Raw genomic sequence first — 25,629 nt, forward strand, 5'->3', positions numbered from 1 at the left:
TTAGGCAGGAGCTCAGGATAGTTAATTGGGAACAGCAGTTTTTGGGCAAGTCAATATCTGACATGTGGAAGTTGTTTAAAGACCAACTGCACAGAGTACAGACTGGGATGTTCCAGTAAGAAGGAAGGACAAGGACTGCAAGGTAAGGGAACCTTGGATGACAAGAGAGGTTGTGAATTTAGTCAATAAGAAAAAGGAAGCATATGTAAGGTTTAAGAAGCTGAAAATGAACAGGGCCCTTGAGGGATATAAAGAAGGCAGAAAAGAACTCAAGAAGGGAACTAGGAGAGTCAGGAGGGGCTATGAAAAGTCTTTGGCAAGTAGGGGTAAAGAAAATCCCAAGGCATTTTATACATACATGAAGAGCATGAGGTCAACTAGGGAGAAGGTAGGACCACTCAAGGGTAAAGGAGGGAACGTGTGCTTGGAAGCAGAGGATGTGGACGAGATCCTAAATGAGTACTTTGCATTGGTATTCACCAAGGAGAAGGACATGAAGGACAGTGAGATCAGTGTGGGCCATGCTAATATGCTAGAACATTTTGAGATAAGGAAAGAGGTGGTGTTGGATCTCTTAAAGAAGGTGAAGGTGGACCAGTCCCCAGGGCCTGATGGGATATACCCCAGGTTATTAAGAGAGGCAAGAGATGAGATTGCTGGCCTTGACTGATCTTTGTGTCCTCTTTTGCCACAGGCGAAGTCATGGAGGACTGGCAAGTAGCTAATGTTGTTCCTTTATTCAAGAAGGGAAATAGGGATAATCCTGAAAATTATAGACCGGTGAGTGTCACGTCAATGATAGGGAATCTATAAGAGAGGATTCTTAGGGATAGGATTTACGAGCATTTGGAAAAGCATGGCCTAATTAGGGACAGTCAGTATGGCTTTGTGTGGGGCAGGTCATGTCATACTAACTTGATTGAGGTTTTCAAGGAGGTGATGAAGGTGATTGATGAAGGTAGAGCAATGGATGTTGTCTACATGGATTTTAGTAAGGCATTTGACAAGATCCCTCATGGTAGCCTCATCTGGAAGATTAAGATGCATGGGATCCATGGTGACTTCGCCATTTTGGATTCAGAATTAGCTTGACCATAGAAGACAGAGAGTAGTGGTCGATGGTCTTACTCTGGCTGGAGGTCCATGACTAGTGGTGTTCCACAAGGATCTGTACTGGGACTCTGCTGTTTATGATATATATAAATGACTTGGATGAAAACGTGGATGGATGGGTTAGTAAGTTTGCAGATGACACAAAGATTGGTGGTGTTGTGGATAGTGGAGAAGACTGGCAAAGGATACAGTGGGATATAGATCAGTCGCAGATATGGATGGAGAAATGGCAAATGGAGTTTAATCTGGGCAACTGTGAGGCATTGCTCTTTGGGAGATCAAATGTAAAGGGAAAGTACATAGTTAATGGCACGACTCTTAACAGCATTGATGTACGGAGGGATTTTGGGGTCCAAGTCCATTGCTTCCTGCAAGTGGTCGCACAACTTTATAGGGTGGTAAAGAAGGCATATGGCATGCTTGCCTTTATTAGTTGAGGCATTGAGGTCAAGAGTCAGGAAGTTATGTTGCAGTTTTATAAAACTCTGGTTAGGCTGCATCTTGAGTATTGCATTCAGTTTTGGTTGCCCCATTACAGGAAGGATGTGGAGGCTTTGGAGTGGGTGCAGAAGAGGTTTACCAGGATGCTGCCTGGATTAGAAGGCAGGTGCTGTAAGGAGAGGTTGAACAAACTAGGGTTGTCTTTCTGGAGCAGCAGAGGCTGAGGGGAGACCTGATAGAAGTTTAAAAAATTATAAGAGGCATAGATAGACATCTTTTCCCAGGGTCAAAAATGTCTAATACTAGAGGGCATGCATTTGAGATGAGAGGGGGAAAGTTCAAAGGAGATGTGTAGGGAAAGATTTTTTTACACAGAGAGTGGTGGGTGCTTGGAATGTGCTGCCACAGGTGGTGGTGGAGGCAGATATGATACAGGTGTTTAACAGGCTCTTAGATAGGCACATGAATATGCAGAGAATATGCAGAGAATGGAGGGATATGGACCACGTGCAGGCAGAAGGGATTAGTTTAATTGGGCGTCATTAGCTTAATTAGTTTGACACAACATTGTAGGCCAAAGGGCTTGTTCCTTTGCTAAACCGTTCTATGTCCTATGGTTGGCATGGACGTGGCTGGCTGAATGGCCTATTTCCATGCTGTATGACACTATGGAAGCATGTAGCCCCATCAGAGATTAGAAAAAGGCCCTTGCATGTGGGATGGTCTATAATCAATTCTTTGCTCTTATCTTCACAAGAGTGGGAGATGATGTAGACATTGGCAATAAAGAGGGAAGGCATGAAGTATAATAAAGATTTATTCACTCCTATATCTTTAAAAGTGGATGGGTCACCAGGCCCAGGTAAAATCTAGCCCAGGCTGTTTAAAGAAGCAAGGGAGGAACCAGCAGCCTCTGGCCATCATTTTCTAATGCTCCCTGGCTGCAGGCATCATGTTGAAAGACTGGCAAACAGCCAGTCTAGTTCCAGAGAGAGACAGACCCGTCAGTCCAACATTGGTGCGGAACAGATCATTGGAAAAAAATGTCTGAGGGACAGAACAAAATCAATATTTAGAAATATGATGTGAATCAAGGCCAGCGTGGATTTGTTGAGGAGACATAGTATCATACGGCATGGGACTTTTGCATTATTTAATGAAGTAACAAGGAGTGTGAATCAGGGTTATGAATTTGATTGCAGGGAATTTGATTACTGGCAGACTGATAAGAAAGCCAAAAGCTATTGGAATCCTCGGCTAAGTTCAGTTGGATCCAAAATTGTTCCCAAGATAGGAGGCCAAAAGTAACACAGAAGATGTTTTAGTATTTGGAGGGTTGGGTGTGGTGTTCTGTTTGGACACTATTATTTCTGTTTATGGAATGAGGGCATCACTACCAATGCCAGCATTCATTGCTCCTCCTTACTTGCCCCTAAACTGAGGGGGCCAGTTTAAGAGTCAACCACATGGATAGGTGTGCTATCACATGTGGGTCAGATTGGATGAAGAAGCCAGATTCCTTCAAAGGAAGACTATTGTCAACCAGATTTTTTTTAAAACAACAATCCAGTTGTTTCATTGTTATTGTTACTGCTGGCAGTTTTTTAAAATTAATTTCTTGAATTTAAATTCCTGGGCTCCCTTGGTGGTGTTCAAACTCAGGTCTCTGGATCATCGATACAGAATTTTGACTGCTAGTCCAATTACTTCACCACCACACTACTGTACCCATGAATACAGGGGCCCTGATGAAGAGAATTGCTTATGATTGCAGCTGTGATCAACAGTAAAGCAGAAAGTTATGGGCTGCAGGAACGATGAGATTGGTTCAATGAACACACAACTGGCTAATGGAAGTCAATCTAGAGAAGTATGAGGTGGATGCAAAACAAAGCCAAGGGATACAGAATAAACGGAGCACACTGAAGAGTTGTAAAGAACGCATGGATCTTGGAGTGTGTGTCCACAGATCCCTGAAGGTAGAAAGACATTGAGGTAAGGTGGTAATGGAGGCTTATGATATGTTTCCTTCAGTTTGGGGTACAAGAGAAGGGAGATAATTCTGATACTGTGTGGAACACTTATTCAGACTTAGCTGATTACTGTATAGTCTGTTATAAAGCTTCTTGAACATAACTCATGTGGCTAAATGTGAACATATTTACATTCCTGTGAAAGGTGAAGGAAAAGTTGTTGCAAGACTTTACCCCAAATTAGCAATGATGCAGTTAATGTGAGAATGCATCAAGAGCTCTTTGACTGTGCAGGGGAGATTCATGAGACTGCTTCTAGGGTGGGAGAATAATGATTTTGAGGAGCAGCTTAGTTGGAACAAAGGAAACAGTAAGGAGATTTAATTGAGGTGCACAATAATGTTTCATCAAAGCATAACCGTTGAACAGTGCTGCATTAGACTGCCAGATTGGATATAGTACTCAGAACGCTGGTTAATGTTAATTGCAACCACTAACCATACAATATTAATGCTCAGAATGCCGTGGCAGTCCATCATTTGTGGACAACGATTGGTGGAATACTATTTTTAAGTGTGCATCATTCCTGTAGTTTTGTCTCCCGCTTATTGTGACAAACTCAGTCTTACTTGTCAGAACTGTTCGCACTGCTCCTCAGCCCCTCCCTGCTTCTTTCTAGTTAACCTGTGCTGCGTTTCAAAGATGAACCGTGTGATGTTGTGGTGTCTCTCAAAGTGGGTCTTTTGTTCTGGCAGCTCTTTCTCATTGAAATATCATTTAACAAAAGTTACCTGAATGTATGCAAATTTCTGGTTGAGGTTTTTTGTATTTACCTAAAAAGTAAAGGAGAAACATATAATAAAATGTTATATATCTAGTCAAAAACAGAACACCCTCCCCCACCCCATCTCATTCTCCTGATCTTGCTCATCATAAACTTAGTGTTGCAATCTCCTTCAGAGAGGAAGGGTTAACGAAACAAATGTTTGCAAATGGAAATAGCTCAGGAAGGTACCTTTGTCGACCTGGATGAGTTGGGTCGAGGTGCTGTATAACTCAATGACTCTAGTTACTACATTTAAGAGGTGCTTAGACAAACACTTAAACAGCAAGACATAGAAGAATACAGTAATAATTCTGCAAATGAGATACATGTAGATGGACACAAAGGTCGTCATGGACATTGTGGGCCGATGGGCCTATTTCTGTGTTGTCTGCCTCGATAAATCCTGGACCTAGGGATACAAACTACTGTCCCTAAATTTGTGGATGACATAAAACTTGGCAGTAGTGTGAACTACAGAGAAGTTAATGATAGATTGCGCAGGATATAAATGGGCTGGTGGAATGCAGAGAAGTTTAATGCAGAGCAATGTAAGGTGAATTATTTTGGTACTAAAAATGAGGAGAGGTGATACAGAATAAAGAACATTATTCTAAAAAGGGCTAGGAGCAGAGGGATCTGGAAGATGTGTGCTCAGATTATTGAAAGTGACAGGGCAGGTTAGGAAAGCATAAGGTATACACAATTCCGAGCTTTATCAATCGAGGCACAGAGTGTAAAACTGGGATATTTGCTGAACAAAATGCTGTTTAGGCTGCAACTGGAGTACTGTGTTCAATTTTGGTCACCACATTTATAAGAATGATTTTGAAGACATTAGACAGAATCCAGAAAAGATTTACAAGAACGCTTTCTATAATGAAGGACTACACTTACAAGAATAGATTGGAGAGGCCAGGGCTATTTTCTTGGAAGAGCAGAAGCTGGGGGGAAGTTTCATTGAAGTTTATAAAATGGTGAAAAGGTCTGGAGAGTGAATAGTGAGTGGCTGTTTCCTTTGGTGGAGTGTTCAAGGGCCAGAGGTCCCAGGTGTAAAATAAAGGGAAAGAGAATTAAGAGCAACACAGGAAAATCTTTTTTCACTCAGTGTGTGGTTGGAATCTGGAAATCACCGCCTGCAGATGTGGTGGAGATGGGTTCCATTGTGGCCTTCAAGAGGGAATTGAAATATATGGTGGAGAAAAATTTGCAAGGCCATAGAGAAAGGGCCAGTTGGTGGAATTAGAGAGTTGCTCTGGTGGAGAGCCAGCAGGGATTTGATGGCCTGAATGTTCTCCTGTGCAGTAACCTATTTTATGATTCTATGAATCTGAACAGAATTTTAATTCAACTTTCTAGTTATAACTTTGAGCTTCTTTCTAACTGTTGTTTAATCTGAATGTGGTTCATACCAACTCAATGAGAAATTCATTTGGTTTTCGGTAATTGTGTTATACTGGCACTACTTGTTAATCTTGCCTGTTGCCCAGGTGCCTCTGGTGCCTCATTTCTAACTATGATCCTCAGGCAAATGTGCATTGCCAGCATGAAACACATTGCTTCCAATCATGAGTGTAAGTGCCTGCTAGTAGAATATACCTTACATCTTGGAAACTGAATTGCTGTTACCACTCCTGTTCTAGAGCACCTGAGCAGTAAAGCACACCATTGTTGGAAGTCTTGCAAGAGCATTGTGACTAAATGGCTGCAAGGATGCTTGGTTGGACCTGGAGCAGGTCGTTAGAGTAAGGGATGCAGATCTTGACATCCTAATTTCCCAGTTAGAGAGACATAGGGAAGTGGTCCATATAGGGTCCTGGAAGAAACCCCAAGTAGAAAGGAAGTGACACTGGGAGAAGGTCACAAGAGAGATAAGTGTCTCCAAGGGTCTGTAAGAAATGCTGAATGTAATCCCATCACCTTGCTCTGTGATCAATGTCATTGTTGTTTTCCTGTTAATACATTGGAATTCACTTTATCATAAGCCACACTTGGAGTAGTGTGTGTAGTCTGGTCGCCATGCTATTGGAAAGGATGTGATTAAGCTGGAGAAGGTGCAGAAAAGATTCACAAGATGTTCCCTGGGCTGGAAGGTTTGAGTTACAAGGGGAGATTGGATAGGCTGGGACTATTTCCCTTGGAGTGAAGGAGACGGAGGGGTGACCTTATAGAGGTTTATAAAATTATGAGGGGAATAGATAGGGTGGGTAGTCACAATGTTTTTCCAGGGTAGGGAAGTCTAACTAGAGGGCATTGGTTTAAGGTGAGAGGGGGAAAGAATTAAAGGGAATCTGAGGGGTGTTTTTCACACAGGGAGTGTACATGGAACAAGTGCCAGAAGGGGTGGTAGAGGCAGGTACAATTACAACATTTAAAAGGCATTTGGAGAGGTTCATGGATAGGAAAGGTTTGGAGGGATACAGGCCAAACGCAGGCAAATGGTATTAACTTAGATTGACATCTTGGTCAGCATGGGTTATTTGAGCCAAAGGGCCTGTTTCTGTACTGTATAACTCTATTTATCTATGAATTTTCCTTTTCGATTCCCAGTCCCGATGATGGGAGGACAAGCACTTCAGCTTATGCGTTTCGGTTCAGTGCATTTAATCACTGCAGGAGCTGATGATTTAAAGGGTGAAGATAATCTGCTCTTTCAAATGCCTCCTTCCCTGTTTCTATCCATGAGTATCTCTGCTGAGCATTATACTCTCACTATTACCATGTGCTTTTGCCATTATCAATGCAAATACACAGGATATCCCACTCGTCCAGTCCTGAGGAGGAAAATTCCAGCCATAAAGAGGAAAGGAGAACATGTTATAGTGTTTAACAATCCAAGCACCAATAGAAAGCAAAGCATGGATTAAAGAGACATTATTTCATGTGACGAGAGGACTGGTGTAAAATGAACTGCAGTTAGGACAAAGGAATAAGGAAAGTAGTGTGCCAGTGAAGTTCCACATGAGTCCTGCTCCAAAGAACTTGGATGAGATAAGGAAGCCTACCTGAGAAGGCCAATGCAAAAGCACATGGATATGCCTGGCACATTTTCCAGCCTACCCAAAGCCTGTGAGATATGTCAAGGAGTGTGGTGGGTGTGGGCGGGGTGGGGGGGGGTGCATGGAATCCTTCAACAACTCCTCACAGGACCTTAAGCATAGCTAAGTCCCCATTCTTGCCAATTGTGAAGAGGTGAGTACCTCTGTTTTGGCTCCCACATCACAGCAATTATAAAGTCATACTACAGCACAAAATGGGCCCTTCTGCCCACCACGTCTATGTCAACCTATTTGCTCATTTACACTAATCCCATTTGCCAGCATTTGGTCTGCATCCTCCTATGCCTTGTCTATTCAAGTGCCTGTCTCTTAAATGTAATGATTGCAATTGATTCCACTATCTCCTCTGGCAGCAAGTTCCAGATATCAACCAGCCTCTGTCTAAACAAAAAACTATCCCCATAAAATTCCCTTTAAAAATCCTTCCCCTCACTTAAACCTGTGCCGTCATATGTTTTGATATCCCTGCCATGGGAAAAAGATATTGACTATCTACCCTACCCTATGTCTGCCTCTCATATATCAGCCTTCTTTGCTCAAGGGAAAACAAGCCCAGCTTGTCCAATCATTAACCATAATTAAGGTTCTCCAATCCAGGCAACATCCTCCTCTGCACTCTCTCTCTACCGCAACCACATCCTTACTATAGTGTGGTGACCAGAACTGCGCAATAATACTCCAAATCTGGTCCAACTAGTATTTTGTAAAGTTGCAACATAACGTTCCAACTTTTATATTCTGTGCCCTGACCCATGAAGGTAAACATTATGCTTTCACTTTATGCCTTCTTCATTATCCCTTATGCCTTCTTCACCATCCCATCTACCCATGCTAGTTTCAGGAATTATGGACTTGAATCCCAAGGTCCCTCTGTTTATCAGCATTCCTTGGCACCGAACCATTTATTGTATATGTCTTACCCCTATGTGACTATCCAAAATGCATCACCTTGCACTTGTCAGGATTAAATTCCATCTGCCATCGTTCTGCCCAACTTTCCATCTGATCTATATTCTGCTATAGCCTTCACTTTCCTTGCTATCCACAACACTGTCAACTTTAGTGCCATCTGCAAATTTTTACTAACCATACCTCCTGTCTTAACATATCACAGATGACGAAGGTCCTAGCACTGATCCTGGTACACCACTGATCACAAACTTCCAATCAGAAAAGCATCTTTCTAGAAAGTCAGTGTCTTTTTCTCAAGGGGGAAATGTCAATTACTACAGGCCATTGATTTAAAGTGAGAGGGGGAAAGTTTAAAGATGTGCAAGGCAAGTTTGTAGCACAGAGAGTGGTAGGTTCCTGAAATATGCTGCCAGGGGAGATGGTAGAAGCCGATACAATAGCAATATTTAAAAGGCATTCAGACAGGCACATGAACAGGCAGGGGATATAGAGGGATATGGATCACGTGCAGCCAGATGGGATTAGTTTAGATGGCTGGCGCAGACATGGTGGGTCCTGTTTCTATGTAATCCCTCTGTTTTGAGTAGAGAGCATGAGTGACCCTTCCTAAAGTGATGGTTACTCAATGCTGTGAACTACAGTAACTGGCCAGAATGATCCTGAGGCTAAGCGGTTCAGAATGTCACATCAACAGGCAGAGCTGTCTAGTTTCAGATGTGTGGCTGGTGTTCTTCCTGCAGGCGTTTACCCCAATTTTGAAAGAACTTGGCCTCTAAATACTTTGCGCCTCAGAGAGCCCAGGGTGGGTGAACAGCTCCTTGTAGACTCGAGGGTAATTGGAGATCCCTTTCTTGCCTCTTTGGGGACAAGAGAGACATTTGCCCTACTTACAACCTCACCCCTGTGGCTCTCACTTGTGCAGTACCTCCAGCAAGAACACTGTTTGTGGCAAAGAGATTATAATTGCGCAAGTAGCTGCACAGCCCAGTCAAAGCTTTAACGGCTTGGACACTTCCTGTGGTCCCTGATTACCTCCAAACTCCTGTGTAGCACAAAAGTACATTAAAAGAGGGTGTGCCCCTTAAAATAGCACATCTGCTGTTAAATAAAGTGCTGTGAAATTCTCATTCTTCCTACCAAAATGTGACATTTTACACCATTCAATTTAATCTGTCATCTGCCTGCGCATTCCCCAGCCTGTCCATGTCTGGTAGGCGTCTGTTACTATCTCCTCTCAGTTTACTCTGCCCCTGCAAGTTTTATGTCTTCTGCTGAGTCAGCATCCTGGACTGCCAAGTCATTAGCATGTATTAAGAGGTCATCTTTGTACTTACCACTGGAGAACCCCACTGTACAATCCCTTCATTCACAATTAACTTCTTATAATCAGTCTGGTATGAAATTTACTTAGCTAATTTCCTAGTGACTCTCTTCTGCACTGCCTTCAGTGCTGACATATCCTTTTTTAAATGAGAGGACCAAACGTGTACTCATCCTCATCCATGTGCTGTACAATTATCACAATACTGCTATATTTTTAAATTCCATCTCGTAGCAAGAGAGGCCAACATGCCATTAACCTCCTTAATTGCTTCTGTACCTGCACATTAACTTTTTTTGTTTCATGCAAGAACATGTAGATCCCTCTCATTTGCAATCTGTCTCCATTCAGATCATAGTCATTCCTCCTACACAGTGCATGTCCTCACAGTTGCCCATATTTCAACATTTGCCAGATCTATATTCCTATTGCAGGTACGAAATATCCTAATCCTCATCTCCCCGCCCCATTACCGTCCATATACTTGCCCAACCCTCCCATCTCCCTGACCCCATCTCCCTTTTCCCCACCCCATAATCATCTCCCCCACACTCCCATCTCCCCCCCGCTCCATCTTTCCCCTCGCTGCGCCCACCTCCCCATCTTTCCCCCATTACTCCCCCTCCCCCTCTCCTCACCCACATCATCCCCATCTCCATCTCCCCCATGCCTATCTCCCTGCCACCATCCCTCCCCAGACCCCTCCCCTCTTCGCCATCTCCATCCTCCCTTCCTTCCCTTCTCCTTCCCCTCTCCCTGCCCCCTTTCTCCTTCCCCTCTCCCTGCCCCTATCTGCACCCCATTCACCTTTCTTCCCCATCACCCCCATCCCCCTCCATCTTCCCCATCCCCACCCCATTCCCTTCTACCTCTGCCCCCATTTTCCCCCAACTGCCTCCCTCCCCACCTTCACCTCTCCCTGCCCCCATCACCCACTCCCACCAGCGCTCCCCATCTCCCTGCCCCCAGCCCAAACTTCCGCCCTCCCCTATCTTCCATCCCGCATCTTCCCCTCTCCCCACCCCATCCCAACTCATCGCCCCATCATCCCTCTCTTCTTCCCCCCCTTCCCATCCCTCCACCCCATCACTAATGCTTCCTGCCCTGGCCCCAAATGCCCATCTCCCTGCCCCTATCTCCCCTTGTCTCACCTCCCTGCTCCAACATCCATATCCTCATCTCCTCTCCCCATCTCCCCTTGCCCACTTCCCACAATCATCTCCCTCACACTCCCATCTCCTCCTCACCTTCCTATCAGCCTCTTCTCCCCGCTCCCTTCTTTCTCCATCTCCCCTCTTCCTGCCCCATCTCTCCCCTCCCAACCCCTTCCTCACCTCTCCCTTGATTTCCCTGACCCCATCTGCCCCCTCCCCATCTCCACCCATTTTCCTCTTCCCCACCTGCCCCCTCTCAGCCTCCACTTTCCCTTTCACTCCTCTCTCTGCCACCTCCCCCAACACTCCACCTCATCTCTCCCCCTCTGCCCCATCTCCCCTTGACCACCACAACCATCTCCCCCACACTCCCATCTCCACACTCCCATCTCCCCATCCCCTTCTCCCTCTCCAATTACACCCCTCTCCCTGCCCCAACTTCCCCCTCTCTCCCACGACCCCCATCTTCACCTCTTCCCACACCCATCTTCCCCCTCTCCCCACACCCCCATCTTCCCCCTCTCCCCACACCTCTATCTTCCCCCTCTCCCCACACCCCCCATCTTCCCCCTCTCCCCACACCCCCACCTTCCCCTCTCCCATCTTCCCCTCTCCCATCTCTCCACCCAATGTACCCCACTCCCATCGCTCCCCCTCACCATCGATCCCCCTCGCCCATCTCCCCACCCCTCCCTGCCCCCATCTTCCCACCCTTATCTCCCCACCTCCGTCTCCATCTCCCACCCTCCCCACTCCATCTGCCCTCCTCCCCACCCCTCCCCCTCTCCACCACCTTTCTTCTGCCCCATCATCCCTCCTTTGTCCCCATCTCCTCCTCCCCATCTCCCCAGCCCCAGCAACCCCCAACTCCCTGCTCCCATCTTCTCCCCATCTCCCCCCCTCATCTCCCCACCCCATCTCTCCCTCCTGTCCCCATCTCTCCCCTCCCCTATCGCTACCCCAACTGCCCAACCCCTCCTACCCATCATCCCTCCTCTGCCCCATCTTCTGCTCTCCCCATCTCCTTGCCCCCTCTACCACCCCTTTTACTTTCCCCCCGCCCTCTCCCCATCCCCATCATCCCTTCCCCATCTCTCCCCACTCCCATCTTCCCCTTTCTCCGCTCCCATCTCTCCCCCTCCTCCTGTCCCTATCTCCCCCTTTCTGTCTGCCACCCCCTCCCCTCACTTCCCCCTCCCTTGCCCCATCCCCCATTTCCCACTCATCTCCCCTCTCCCTGCCCTGTCCCCTCCCCTCTCCCCTCCCCTCTCCCCGCCCCGTCCCCTCCCCTCTCCCCAACTCCCTGCCGCTCTGCCCATTACTTCTCATCCCCCACCTCCCCCTCTCTCCCGGGCCCCATTTCCCCCGCCCCCATCTCCCCAACCCCCTCCCCACATCTACCCCCTCCCTATCTGCCCCTCCCCATCACCAGCAACCCCTCCCCGATCTCCCCACCCCAGCACTCCTTCCCCCTATCTCCCCGTCCCCCAGATCTCTCCCCCTTCCCCATCGCTACCCCATCCCACCACCTCCCTGCTCCCATCCACCATGTCCCCATCCATCTTCTGCTCTCCCATCTCCCCACCCCCATCTCGCCCTTGCCCCCTTTCCCTGCCCCATCCTCCCTCTCTCTGCCACCATCCCCCTGCCAGCATCCCCCCTCTCTGCCCCAACCCCTCCTCCCTGCCACCACCTCCCTCCTCCTCCTCCCCCCGCCACCATCTACCCGCCACTATCTCCCCTATCACCTCTCCACCCCATCTCCCCTCTTCCCCCACCCTCTACCCCGTAATATTCCTGCTCTCTCTCTCCCTCCCCCGTCCCCCTCTCGGCCTTCATTCATGTGATTGGACTTCGTCGAATCCGGCTGCAAATGCCACGTATACTTAAACTGGTTTATATGTCCCAGTGCCTCACGGGCGATTTAATGCACCCGTTGCACGGAATCGGTAAGCAGTCTGCAGTCGTGGATATCGCGAAAGCTGTAACAGTACTATGTAGACATTTATTCAGGTTATCTGCGTCATTCTTCCTCTAAAATTGTAGCTGTATCGTGGGTCGTCATCGGCAGGGTAAGTTGTACAGAGAAACTCATCTGTAAAGGTCCTTCTCAGCAGTCTAATCGTTTGTTAGTTTTATTTTCGGCATGATATTTTCTTCAAAATTACCCCTACCCTAGCTTTGTAAGCAAGCCTTTATTATTATACTTTCCATTTTACATTTGGATGCCGTTGGAGTGCCCTTTTTTTTAAAAAAAAACATTTAAAAGTAATCGAATATGAATGCACAATGACGGTGATAGTTTGAGGACTGTACTGTAATTCTTTGTCACTTGCAGAATGTTTGTCTACCTGAAGGTATTTAACATCGTTTTGAAAGAACTGAAATAGAAATAACTATAAACAGATACTATAAAGATTGAAAGTATTGCTTAGAATGAGTGTTTATTGCCACTGAGGCAACAGTTTTTGTTGGCTGATTCTTCAGATGTTTGAGCCTCAACTTTTTTTGATATCCTGTAATAAGCATTAAATAAAAGCACGTTATATGGAGACAATATGTTTAAGATTTCAGCTGTTGCCCAGTAACACTCACATCTACCATGATAAAGTGCTTTGAGAAGTTGGTTATGGCTAGAATTTACTTCTGCCTAAGCAAGGAGGTGGACCTGCTGCAATTTTGCCTACTGCCACAACAGGTCTACAGTGGATGCAATCTCACTGGCTCTCCAGTCTGCTTTGGTGCACCTGGACAACAGCAGAACATTCAACAGGGTGCTGTTTATCGATTGCAGCTCAGCATTCAACATCATCAATCCCTCAGTATTAATCACCAAGGTTCAAAACCGGGCCTCTGCAGCTGGATCCTCGACTTCCTTATCTGGAGATCGCGGTCAGTGCAGATTGGTAACATCTCCTCACTGACAATCAAGACAGGTGCACCTCAGGAATGCATACTTAGCCCACTCCTCTACACTCATGACTTTGTGGCCAGGCACAGCTCAAATGCCATCTATAAATTCACTGATGACACCACTATTGTTGGTAGAATCTCAGATGGAGTGAGAGTGGTGTTGCAATAATAACCTCCCACTCAACTTGATTGTGGACTTCAGGAAGGGGAGGTCAGGAGGACACACACCAGTCCTCATTGAGGGGCCAGCAGTGGAAAGGGTGAGCAGCTTCAACTTCCTGAGGGTCAGCATCTTGGAGGATTCATCCTGGGCCCCACACATTGACGCAGTCACGAAGAAGGCACGCCGGTGGCTCTACTTTGTTAGGAGTTTGAGGAGATCTGGTATGTCACCAAAGACTCTTGCAAATTTCCATAGATGTACAGTGGAGAACATTCTGACTGGTTGCATCACTGCCTGGTATGGAGGCTCCAGTGCACAGGATTGCAAGAGGCTGCAGAGGGTTGTAGACTCGGCCAGCTCCATCGCAGGCATAACTCTCCCCACCATCAATGACATCTTCAAGAGGCAGTGCCTCAAGAAGGCGGCATCCATCATTAAGGACCCACACCACCCGAGACATACCCTTTTAATGTTACTACCATCAGGGAGGAGGTACAGGAGCCCGAAGACCCACACTCAGCAATTTAGGAACAGCTTCTTCCCCTCCGCCATCAGATTTTTGAACGGTCCATGAACTCTACCTCATTATTCCTTTTTTTTGCACTATTTATTTATTTTGTAATTTACTGTAATTTTATGTCTGCACTGCTTCAAAACAAATTTCACAACATGTACGTCATTGATAATAAATGTGATTCTGAATTGTTCCAAATTCTTTCAGTAACCACTACAGACCAGATTCCTACTGTTCATTATATGAATCAGTTTTAACATAGAACAGAATAGGCCTTTTGGCCCGTGATGTCTGTACTGATCTTAATGCCAAATCCCATCAGCCTGCACCTGGTCCATATCTCTCCAGTCCCTACCTACATAAATGCCTCCTAAACTTGCTATTGTATCTGCTTCCACCATTTGCCCTAGCAGCGTGTTCCAGGCACCTTCCACCCACTATGTTAAATAAAAACTTGCCTCGTAAATCTTCCTCTAAGCTATCCCCCTCTCTCCTTGAAGCTATGCCCTTTTGTATTTGACATTTCCACACTGGGGGGGAAAAAGACTGACTCTCTACCTATCTGTGCCTCTCCCAATTTTGAAGATGGGTTGCTTCTCAGCCTCTTCCACAGCTCCATCAATTTTCCTGTTGTCTTTGCAGAACACTGCTCACAGACCTCCAGAATAATACCCCTCCACCACTGTCTTCTATGGCCAAGCCAATTTTAAATCCAACCTACCAAGTTTCTATAGATCCCATGTGCCTTAATCTTCTGAATCAATCTACCATGAGGGAACTTATTGAAAGTTTTACTAAAGTCCATGTATACAACATCCACTGCCCTACCCTCATTAATCATTATGTGTTTTGGATTAGGCAGCAGTGGTCTTACAATCTATTTGAAAGCAATGATGACTACTGTCCATTTTAATAGACTGCTGTGCTTTTATTCTTGTTTAAATGGTGTTTATGGTAGTGCCACATATTTTTCGAATAGTCATATTTGTCTTGAAATTAATGGAACAATCACTACAGTTCTTTAAAGAAAAGTAATAATTCAATTGTAGTCTTTTAAAAGATGTATGTCTGAAACATCAGTTTGCTACTTTTATAAGCAAATGGATTTTTACATTTTAAATAGCTGCCTGATATTTCATATGTGGGATGAGCTGTAAAATATCTAAAATCCTTGTAATATAATAACAAAGCAACATCGTTACTGATAACAAGATCCCAAGGTTGTTCACATCACTGCTCTTGAGCTGAGAAAGGAGCAATGAAGAGGTGGTAATTAGAAACTTGTTCAGTGACAGAATTTGAAATATTGAACAGAATTTCAAGGTACAGAGGCAGAGATGTTTATGGAACCTGCTTGGAGTTGAAGAACGGTGTCGAGTTAACTAAATGTGAGCTAACAGCACAGCACAGGGATTACATGAGGTATATGCATAAATCTGTGTCTAACATATTGTGCATCATTCTCAAACTTTTCATTTCACATTGACTGTTTTGTTTTCCACTTATGACTGATGCTTATTTTGTATGCAATAGCCATCTTTCAGCACTTCACTTGAGTGACCATATTTTACCTGAAACACTGAATACTGACTGTGGTGTCATCTTTGACTGCAAGAAATTTCTCAGAGAAGCTCATTTCTCCTTTCTCCTGTGTCTTGGTCTGTGTGCTTTCAACAGGAATTTTGTACAGTAACAAGAATCTGAAACTGCTGATTTTTTTTCCATCTCTACACCAAGGATGGAAAATAAGCTGGATGGATACAGAGAAACAGAATGAGACTGTTGGGAGCTGGCATGGACTCAATGGGCTGGTGTTTTGGTTGATAAGATTATTTGGCTACTGAAAATTGCTCCTAGTAGAGGTGGGTGGTGGGAGAATCAGGTTGGTGGGGGAGGTAATTGATGAGAAGCGAAATCGGGGGGTCGGGAATGGGATGGTTGATGTAGGCCAAATAGGCTGTTTCCATGCCATGTCAATGAATGACCAAATATAGCCGCTGAACTACTATACTGTTTCAGAAAAGAAACTGGGCACAAATTGGGGAAATGCACCTGGAATCTTCTGAGTTGCATGGCTCAACTATTTGTGGACTTAACCAACAGTTGTAATTTCCTTCACCCAGGCTTGTCCTTGAGTTTTAATTTTTGATCTCAACTTGACTGCACAAGCACAATTATAACATTCTGCATTGAGACAGATTTCTTATAACATGCTGCATCTGTCTTGATAACAAGTTCTTCCAAACCTGGAAGCACTGGAGCATAAAAGTGCAGCTCCAATTGTGTGAACAAGGTTGTTTAACCAATGTCACTTGCATTACATTTCTGTCACAAGCCTGTACATCTAAGGGGATTCTGATTTCAATAAGCAATGTGCTTTCTAAGAAGACTGCTTCTGTCCCTTAGGATCAATGATGACTTGCTGTCTGCTCCTTCTCCACTTTGAGCAGTCGTGGCCAGAGATTCCCAGGCACTGGTGGGATCACAGCTCTTTTGTATGCCCTCAATGCATGGACTCTGGGTTCTCAATACCGTCCTGAATGATTCTCCTTTTTGAGTGGTTATGGCCAAGTGTCAGTGGGGATGTTGTATTTCTGCAAGGAAGTTTTTTTGAATATTGTTGAATTTTTTTTCTCTCTGTTTGGTTAATAATTGAGTTTGAATAGAGTGTTTGTTTTGGGGTCTGATGTGGCCAGCACAATATTAAGGATAATCAGGATCTCTGTGCTGAGGATGTTGGCTTGGGAGAGGACAATTTCATTGGTTTGCTTATCCTTCCAGTGAAATGACCTTGAACCTTATTGTCTACCTGCAATGCACTACCCTGTAGCTGTGACACTTTGCTCTGTATTCTGTTATTGTTTTTAACCTGTACTACCCTAATGCACTGTGTAATGAATTGATCTGCATGAACGGTATGCAAGCCAAGTTTTTCACTGTACCTTGGTACAAGTGACAATAATATACCAATACCAAATTGGAGGATTTGGCATAGTCTATATAGGTAGTATTTTTTTCCAGTGCCTTGATGTCTGCAGTGGTTAGTTGGATCTTATGAGCATTGAGAGGGTAGGATGTACTGCTGCCCAGTAGACCAAGTGTTTTGTGTTGGGTCTGACGTCTTGATATTCAAATGCCCTTTTCCTTAATTAACCAAATGTTGTGCCTGTGGTGACTTATGTGGGAAGTGGTCCACTTCCAGGGCCTCAATGTGAGCCTTTATTGTTGGAGGGCATTTGGTGCAACAGGCCAGGGTGGTAGAGGAACTTGGTCTTGTGGGTATTGAATATAAGGTCCATCTTCTTGTGTGGTTTGGTAAATGAGTTGATGTTGTCATAGAGCATGGAAGCAAGCCCATTGAGTCCTTTCCAACCATCAGGCACCCACTTACACTAATTTTATTCTCCCCACATCTCTCTCAACTCTCCCCAGATTCTACTGCTCTCCTATGCTGGGGAAATTTTCTGTGGCCAATTAACCTACCAACCCACATATCTTTGGGATATGGGAGGAAACCAGAGCACCCAGAGGAAACCCATATGATCAGAGGGAGACTGCAAAGTCTCCACAGACAGTACAGTCAGGATTGAACTTGGGTTACTGGAGCTGTGAGGCAGCAGCTCCCCGGTTATGCCAGTTGGGGCTAGTCTAAGCATCATCAGTATGCTTGTGCAACTGTTGAGGTTCAACTGACCTTGGTTCTGGAGTGTAGTCGTCATAGGCTGAATGGTTTCCCATTAGTTCTGAAGATTAGCTCCACTCTCACAGGAAGTTTGTAGGAGATGAGGTTCAACATTGCAGTAAGAAAGATTAGGAAATGTGTTGGGGGGGAAATGAGGCAACCTTACTTACATTGAGATTGGTACTTGCATGCCATTGTGGAGACCAACTTGTGTGAACAGTGGTATTTGGGGAGGGTGTGGCCAGAGCAGGGATTCAGGACAAGAGTTGGGCTCATGGTCTGTGATGGGGAAATGGGCCAGGCCCATGGCTCAAACTGGGAGTCTGGGACATAGGCCGGGTGTGGAAACTGAATCGGGAACATGATGCCATGTTCCAGGTTTGGCAGGGTGGTGGATTATCTACCTTTGGAGCAGGAGTGATTAAAGGAGTGCAAATTTGAAGTTTTAGCCATCATTTTAAAAAAAAATCAAGTTTATGCTGCTGCCAAATTGTACCACAGGATTTGACCATCTGCATGTTGTCACACTTTGGGCTCATTGGGCTAATATGATGAAATGTAACTGAGATCTTGTACTACATAATTTTGAAATGGTCTTTTGGATACTGAAAATGGTTCATTCTCAACCTTTGAATGGGATTGCTATTTCCTCTTGAGTTTGTGACATTGATTTAGCTTCTTGCTATAACCTGTCTTGTTGCAAACTCACTTTGCAGTTCTGTTGTTATTTTCATGTTTGGAACTCCTTGCCTCTCAGTGCTCACTTCTCGTCTGTTGAAACCCTACTGCTGTCTTTGGGACTTCTGCCCAGGACCATTAGCAGAACCTTTGATTCTTACCTTTTGGCGATGTATTTAATGCTCTTGGGTTTGGATATTGCAGGATTTCTGTCAAACTGTAACTTGTATGTTGATACTTTACTCCTTTAATTTGATGTGGCATTTGTTGCGTAAATCTGAAATCAAGGCCTGATCTGACTCTTGAGTCAAATTGTCTTTCATTCAAGGTATTGGTATTGGTTTATTATTGTCACTTGTACCGAGGTACAGTGAAAAGATTGTCTTACAGACCAATCGTATAGGTCAATTCATTACACAGTGTAGTTACATTGAGTTAGTACAAAGTGCATTGATGTAGTACAGGTAAAAACAGTAACAGTACAGAGTAAAGTATCGTAGCTACAGAGAAAGTGCAGTGCAATAAGGTGCAAGTTCACAACAAGGTAGATCGTGAGGTCATAGTCCATCTCATTGTATAAAGGAGCCATTCAATAGTCTTATCACAGTGGGGTAGAAGCTGTCCTTAAGTTTGGTGGTATGTGCCCTCAGGCACCTGTATCTTCTACCCAATGGAAGAGGAGAGAAGAGAGAATGTCCCAGGTGGGTGGGGTCTTTGATTATGCTGGCTGCTTCACCAAGACAACGAGAGGTAAAGACAGAGTCCAAGGAGGGGAGGCTGGTGTCCGTGATGCGCTGGGCTGTGTCCACAACCCTCTGCAGTTTCTTGCGGTCCTGGGCAGAGCAGTTGCCGTACCAAGCCATGATACATCCAGATAGGATGCTTTCTATGGTGCATCGGTAAAAGTTGGTGAGAGTCAAAGGGGACAAACCAAATTTCTTTAGCCTCCTGAGGAAGTAGAGGCACTGATGAGCTTTCTTGGCCGTGGCATCTACGTGATTTGACCAGGACAGGCTGTTGGTGATGTTCACTCCCAGGAACTTGAAGCTCTCAACCCTCTCGACCTCAGCAACAAGGATTTATGCAAATAATCTAACCTGGTAAAACAGTGCTTCTTCATTGTAACATAAGAAGTGCTTCAATGTCAGAGATACTATCTAGTAAGATAATAGGTTTCCCATCACTTCAAAGAGTTAAATGAAGGCCACAGAGTTACTTCATTGCCTTGACAAGAATTTATTCCACAACCAGCACCACAAAAATTTAATGTTGGGAGAATCTCCCAGTATGCAGCAACATTTAGGAAGTACTGATCACACACTTTATATTTAAAGAAATGTAATTGTTTGTGAAATACTTTGTATGCCCATAGTATGTGAGAAGCTCAATATAACTGAAAATAATTTGCATGTAGTTGCATATTCATTCATTGGTCTCTGATTCACCCATACATTGAGTAATGCTGTGTGCCAAATTGTGCCACCCTGCATTTTCAGCCATTGCATTTCATTCTCATTTATTGTTAAGATTATGTTACTTTACTAACCCAAATTGGATAGTGGATCAGTCATCCACTTTAGAATGAATATGCCAAAACTAATGCTGCCACTTGGTTGACCTTTTTGGGGAAAAAATAGTGCAAGAAAACAAAGATTGCAATTGCTGGATCAAACATCTAGAAAGCCAATTGTATGCATTGATGGGCATGGTAAAGTGAGGCCAAACTGACTGATCTTGGGGTCATTTTGTTGGAGGAGTCAATGAAGAGATATTAGCAAAGCAAACAATTGATATAAATGAGGGCCCTGGATCAGACAAGGTGCATTCAGGTCTCTCAATGGGGGGGGGAAAAAGTGTTATTGGAACATTTCTGAGAAACTCCATGAAATTGTATGCTCTGTGAGGGATAGATAGTGTCAGATATTATACATTTAAGAGGCATTTAGACAAGAGTAGGATAAAAATGCAGATATTTTTGAATGAATGATATCAACTGAAAACATTATCAGTTTCCCTAGTGAACAGGTGTGCTACAAAACAAAGACAGTGGATCCTCTGTTAGCCCTAAGTAAACCCTTTGACTAAAATAGTTAAAAGTTGGAATTTAGTTCCAACATTTTAGAAGAGATGTGATAAAGTTTTTCCTGTGGAAAAAGTAAGATTAAAGCTCACAAAAATGTTGGTTTTTAATTAGCTGGGGTACAGGTAGACAGTTTGTATTGTTAATAATATTTGAGTTAATGTAAGAAAAGAGAAAAATAGGTAAAGATCTTGATAACAAGTGGGGTAAACAATCCTGCAAGGAAGTAGTTTTGAAGGAATGGATAACTTTGTGAATAAAATTTATTGAATCCATATTGGGGTCAGGAACAGAATGTACAGTTCAAAGGGTGGATAAAGAAAAGGATTTTGATTTTTATTATTGATTACTGACTGAAAATTTTCAGTGGGTAATGTGCCAATGCAAGTTGTTAAAGTCTGTGCCCCATCTTCAAGACAGCTTAAAATTTGATAAATCCAAAGGACCCAATGAGTGCAGATGAGATTCATCAGGATCTTGCCTGGATTGGAGGACTTTGCTCCAGGACTTTTCTCTAGAGCAAAGGAGGCTGAGAAGAGACCTGACAGAAGTATATAAGATCATGAGAGGGACAGATAAGGTAAATAGTCAAAATCTTTTTTCCCATAATAGGATATCAAAAATAAGAGGGCATAGAATTATGGTGAGAGGAAGGAGTTTTAAAAGAGCTGTTTTTTATAATGTGATTGATGGTGCATTCCAGATATCAGAGGAGATGGTAGAAAAGTAATCAATTACTATGTTTAGGAGACACTTAGACAGGCACTTGAGTATGCAAGGCATTGAAGGATACAGTCCAAATCCAGGCAAATGGGATTAGTGTGGGTGAGCAAAAAAGCCAGCATGGATGTGGTGGGTCAAAGGGCCAGTTTCTGTGCTGTATGATTCTGACCACGATGACCTTCCAGACATTAAGGGAGTTGAGGGAAATGGTGATTAGTGTTGGAAGATGGTGCTGAAGTAGAATGGCCACAATCTTAATGAGTGGCAGAGCCAGTTTGAAGGGCTGGATGGCCCGCTCCTATGTCTCGTGTTTTTATCCCAATGTATCACTGAAGTGATCCACCATTTGGATTATCTTTATTTTTGCATGGGGAAATTATCATTATCATTGAGATTCATAATCCGATGAAAATTGCTCTCGAAGGAGGCAATTAGTCATAAGAACATAAGAATTGGGAGAGAGAGTGGTCTTTTGAGCCTGCTCTGCTATTCATTAAGATAATAGCTGACCTCCACCTCAGCTCTATTTTCCTATGCTATCCTTGTATCCCTTGATTCCATTATGATCTGGAAATCTGTCCATCTCTGTTTTGTATGAACTCTATGGCAGTCTCCACAGGCCTCTAGGGAGAGAATTCCAAATATTAACCACCCTCAGAGTGAACAAAGTTCTCCTCATCCCAGTTCTAAATGACATATCCATTCTTCTTGACTCCCCAGTTAGGGAAACATCCCTTCTGCTTCCAACCTGTGGACCCTTGTAGGAATTTTGTAAGTTCCAGTGAGATCACTTCTTTAGGGAATACGGGCTTATGCTACTTGATCTCTTCTCCATTTCGGGTACGAGTGAGGTACACTCCATCTATAACAAGCATTTTTAAAGAACATCAAAATTCTGCAAGCTCACTAAATCCCTGTATAAGTGTAGTTTGACATCTTTACACTGCTACTCAAATCCTGACATAGCAGGTGAATTTGCCTTTTCAATTGTTTGCTGCACCTGTGAGTTAGCTTTAAGTCTCCTATATACAAGGGCACCATGGTTTCCCTGAACATTAACATCTTTCAATTTCTCACCATTTGGGGGGGGGAAAAATAAGGTTTTTCTGCTTTGTGCACCAAATTGAATGACCTTATTTCTTCACGTCATATCCCAGCTGCCACATTCTCACCTACTTAGTTAGGATTACATCCAGTTAAAGCCTCTTTATATTCTCCTCCTACTTGCAATCTCACCTCATTTTCCATATATTCAACTAACTTGGAAATATGACATTGGTCTTTTTAGCCATAGCCCAAGCAGAGATCTTACTAGTCACAGCTAGCCAAACTGAGAAAGACCTGCTTGCTCACACTCTCTGCTTTCTGTGTATTACTGTTTCTAATCCATATTACTACCATGTGCTCTATCCTTGTTAACCAACCTTCTGTATGGGACCTTATGAATGGCCTAAAAATCTAAAGGCACCACATCCTTTGGTCCTCCTTTATATATTCTGCTAGTCATATCCTTGAGGGAATTCCAAAAGATTAGTCAAACATTAATCAATCTTGTTATTCTTTTTGAGGTTTTTTATTATTGCTGGAATCCACAATAAAAGGATGCATTTTCCCTACCACAGTTGGTAGGCTGACAGATCATTAGTTCCGGGTTTTCCCTCGCCCTTCTTTCTAAAATAGTAGAGTCACATTTGCTATACTGCAATCTGCATGAACCATTCCAGGTCTGTGGAATTTCCAAAGATGTTAATCAAACATAGTCACCTCTTTAAAGACTCTGGAATCTAGATAATTGGGTCGATGGCATTTATAAGCCTTCAATTCCTCCATTTTCGATAGCACCTCTCATATTTGTGGCAGTTTTTTTTGTGTGAAAATGAATGCAGTTTTTTATAATTTCTCTTCCATTTGCTTATTCCCCCATTTGCCCATCACAAAGTATCCTGTCACTGGCTGTAAGGAACCCACATTTGCCCTTGCTAGTCTTTCCCTTTTTTTCTTGCCTATGGATGCTCTTTATAATCTGCTTTTGTTTCTACTATATTCTATCACACCTTTCAACTTCCTGGTCTCCTTTGCTGAATTTGAAAGTACTTCCAATTCTTAAGCTTGCTGCTATTTCTGGCAATGTTATAGATTCTTCATTTGACTTAATGCTACCTTTCAAGTTCTCTAGTCGGCCGTAGACAGACCACTTTACCTGTCGGCCTTTAAGCCTTAAGTTTTTTTTGGCAAATTGCATTTTATTTAAATACTCTCCATTAGCAGTTGCAACATTGAACTGCACCAGTCTGCACAGTGAAGATATTCCCGCTGGGCTGTTACATGAGAACGCTTACATTGACTCAACAATGAAGTAGGAGCAGTGGTGTAAATCAAGATGGTGTGTGATTTGAAGGTTGTGACACCTTTGTCTTTCACTCTGCTGAAGGTCACAGATTTGGGAGGTACTTTGTCACGTTTTAGGCATCCTACTTTACAAAGGATATCAGTTGTAATGTGCTCAGAAATAAAAGTCAAGGAGATGGTACTACCAAATTGAGGCAAGACTCACATAGCTCTATTTTTTTTATATATTAGGAATTAGGAAATATTAGTGCAGGTCTTTAATGTCAAGCTGCATGGATGACATGGAAGTTGGATATCTCTTTTACTGATCTATGACTACACAGCCTGTTTAATTGGAGGCTGGTATTGATCAGAAGTCCTGTTCCAGAGTTTCTTTGGAATAATGTTCAGTGGTTGTGGTAGCAACCCTTCCACTTCCCCGGAATATAATAACTCAGAACAAGATCGGATGCCTTAAAGGATATATTTATTCTCATTTTAAGTTGCATGCCAACTGGTGTGTATATTCTGGCTCTTGATATTAGTGAAGGTAATTTTTTTTCTTAATCTGAGTGACAAATTTGCAGCTTGAAATAAAAAGCAAATCTGTAATTCTTCTACCACCTGAGCAATGGAAATAAGTGTGAGGAGATGAACTATTCAGTAATATGTACTGAACAAGTTATAAAACGAAATGTATAAAGGCAAGTTGTAAAACGAGATGTTTAAAGGCTGGTACAGAATGAAATGATCAAGTATTTAATGTAATATGATAGTGTGATAATTTTGTATAATTTCAGGGCTGAATAACTTTGTTCTAGATAACCATCTAATCTAATATTTCCAATTCAGAGTTCCATGTTTTCTTAAGGATTTATCTTGTAAAAGATGTTTCTCTGAGTTAAATCCTTAGGAAAATATGGCTTGGAAAAAGCAACTCATTTACGTATCCACCTTTAATCTATTGAAGAAGCTGTCCAGCCACAGATATAGTAAATTATGACAGATTTAATGGACTGAGTAGCACAATGAATAATGCTGATTTGACTATTTTTCAGTTTCAGACAAATACGAATCTATCTCTACCAGGAATTGCAACTTAAATCTGTAATTTGGAATTGGTTTATTATTGTCACATGTACAGAGATACAGTGGAAAAACTGTTTGCGTGCCATGTAGATCATGCAGTATGTAAGTACACTGTGGTAGTAAAAAGAAATGACAGAATATAGCACTGCAGTTAAAGAAAGAGCAGTGCAGGTAAACAAATAAAATGCAAGGACCAGGGCAAGGTAGACTGAGAGATCAAGAATTCATCTTGACCATATAAGAGGTCTGTTCAAGAGTCTGATAACAGTGGGATAGAAGCTGTCCTTGAGTCTGGTGGTGAATGCTTTCAAGCTTTTGAATCATCTGCCCAATGGGAGAGGGGAGGCTGGTTTGCATAATGCAACTCTCAGTACTCTGCAATTTCTTGGGGTCTTGGGCAGTTGCCATTCCAAGCTATGATGCATCTGGATAGGATGCTTTCTATGGTGCATCTGCAAAAATAGGTCAGGGTCATTGGGGACATGCTGAATTCCCTTGGCCTTCTGAGGAAGTAGAGGCATTGGTATGTTTTCTTGGCTGTAGCATCAACATGGCTGGAGCAGGGCAAATTGTTGGTGACATTTACATCCAGTAAGTTGAAGCTCTCCACTATCTGCACCATTGATACAGAGAGGGACGCCCACTCTGTCCCGCTTCATGAAG

General features: G+C 43.6%; 1 protein-coding gene across 1 annotated transcript in view; it reads left to right on the forward strand.

Annotated features, from left to right (window-relative positions):
- Window positions 1-12,743: 12,743 nt before the first annotated feature.
- The window catches only part of LOC127573137 (fibronectin type-III domain-containing protein 3A-like), a 144,314-nt gene continuing 131,428 nt past the window's right edge, over window positions 12,744-25,629 (forward strand). Inside the window, exon 1 of the mRNA XM_052021068.1 lies at window positions 12,744-12,868. The gene's annotated coding sequence lies outside the window, so the exon portion shown is untranslated. The remainder of the gene's footprint in view (window positions 12,869-25,629) is intronic.

The sequence above is a fragment of the Pristis pectinata genome, chromosome 8 (genome assembly GCF_009764475.1).
Source record: "Pristis pectinata isolate sPriPec2 chromosome 8, sPriPec2.1.pri, whole genome shotgun sequence".
NCBI classification, from domain to species: Eukaryota; Metazoa; Chordata; class Chondrichthyes; order Rhinopristiformes; family Pristidae; genus Pristis; species Pristis pectinata.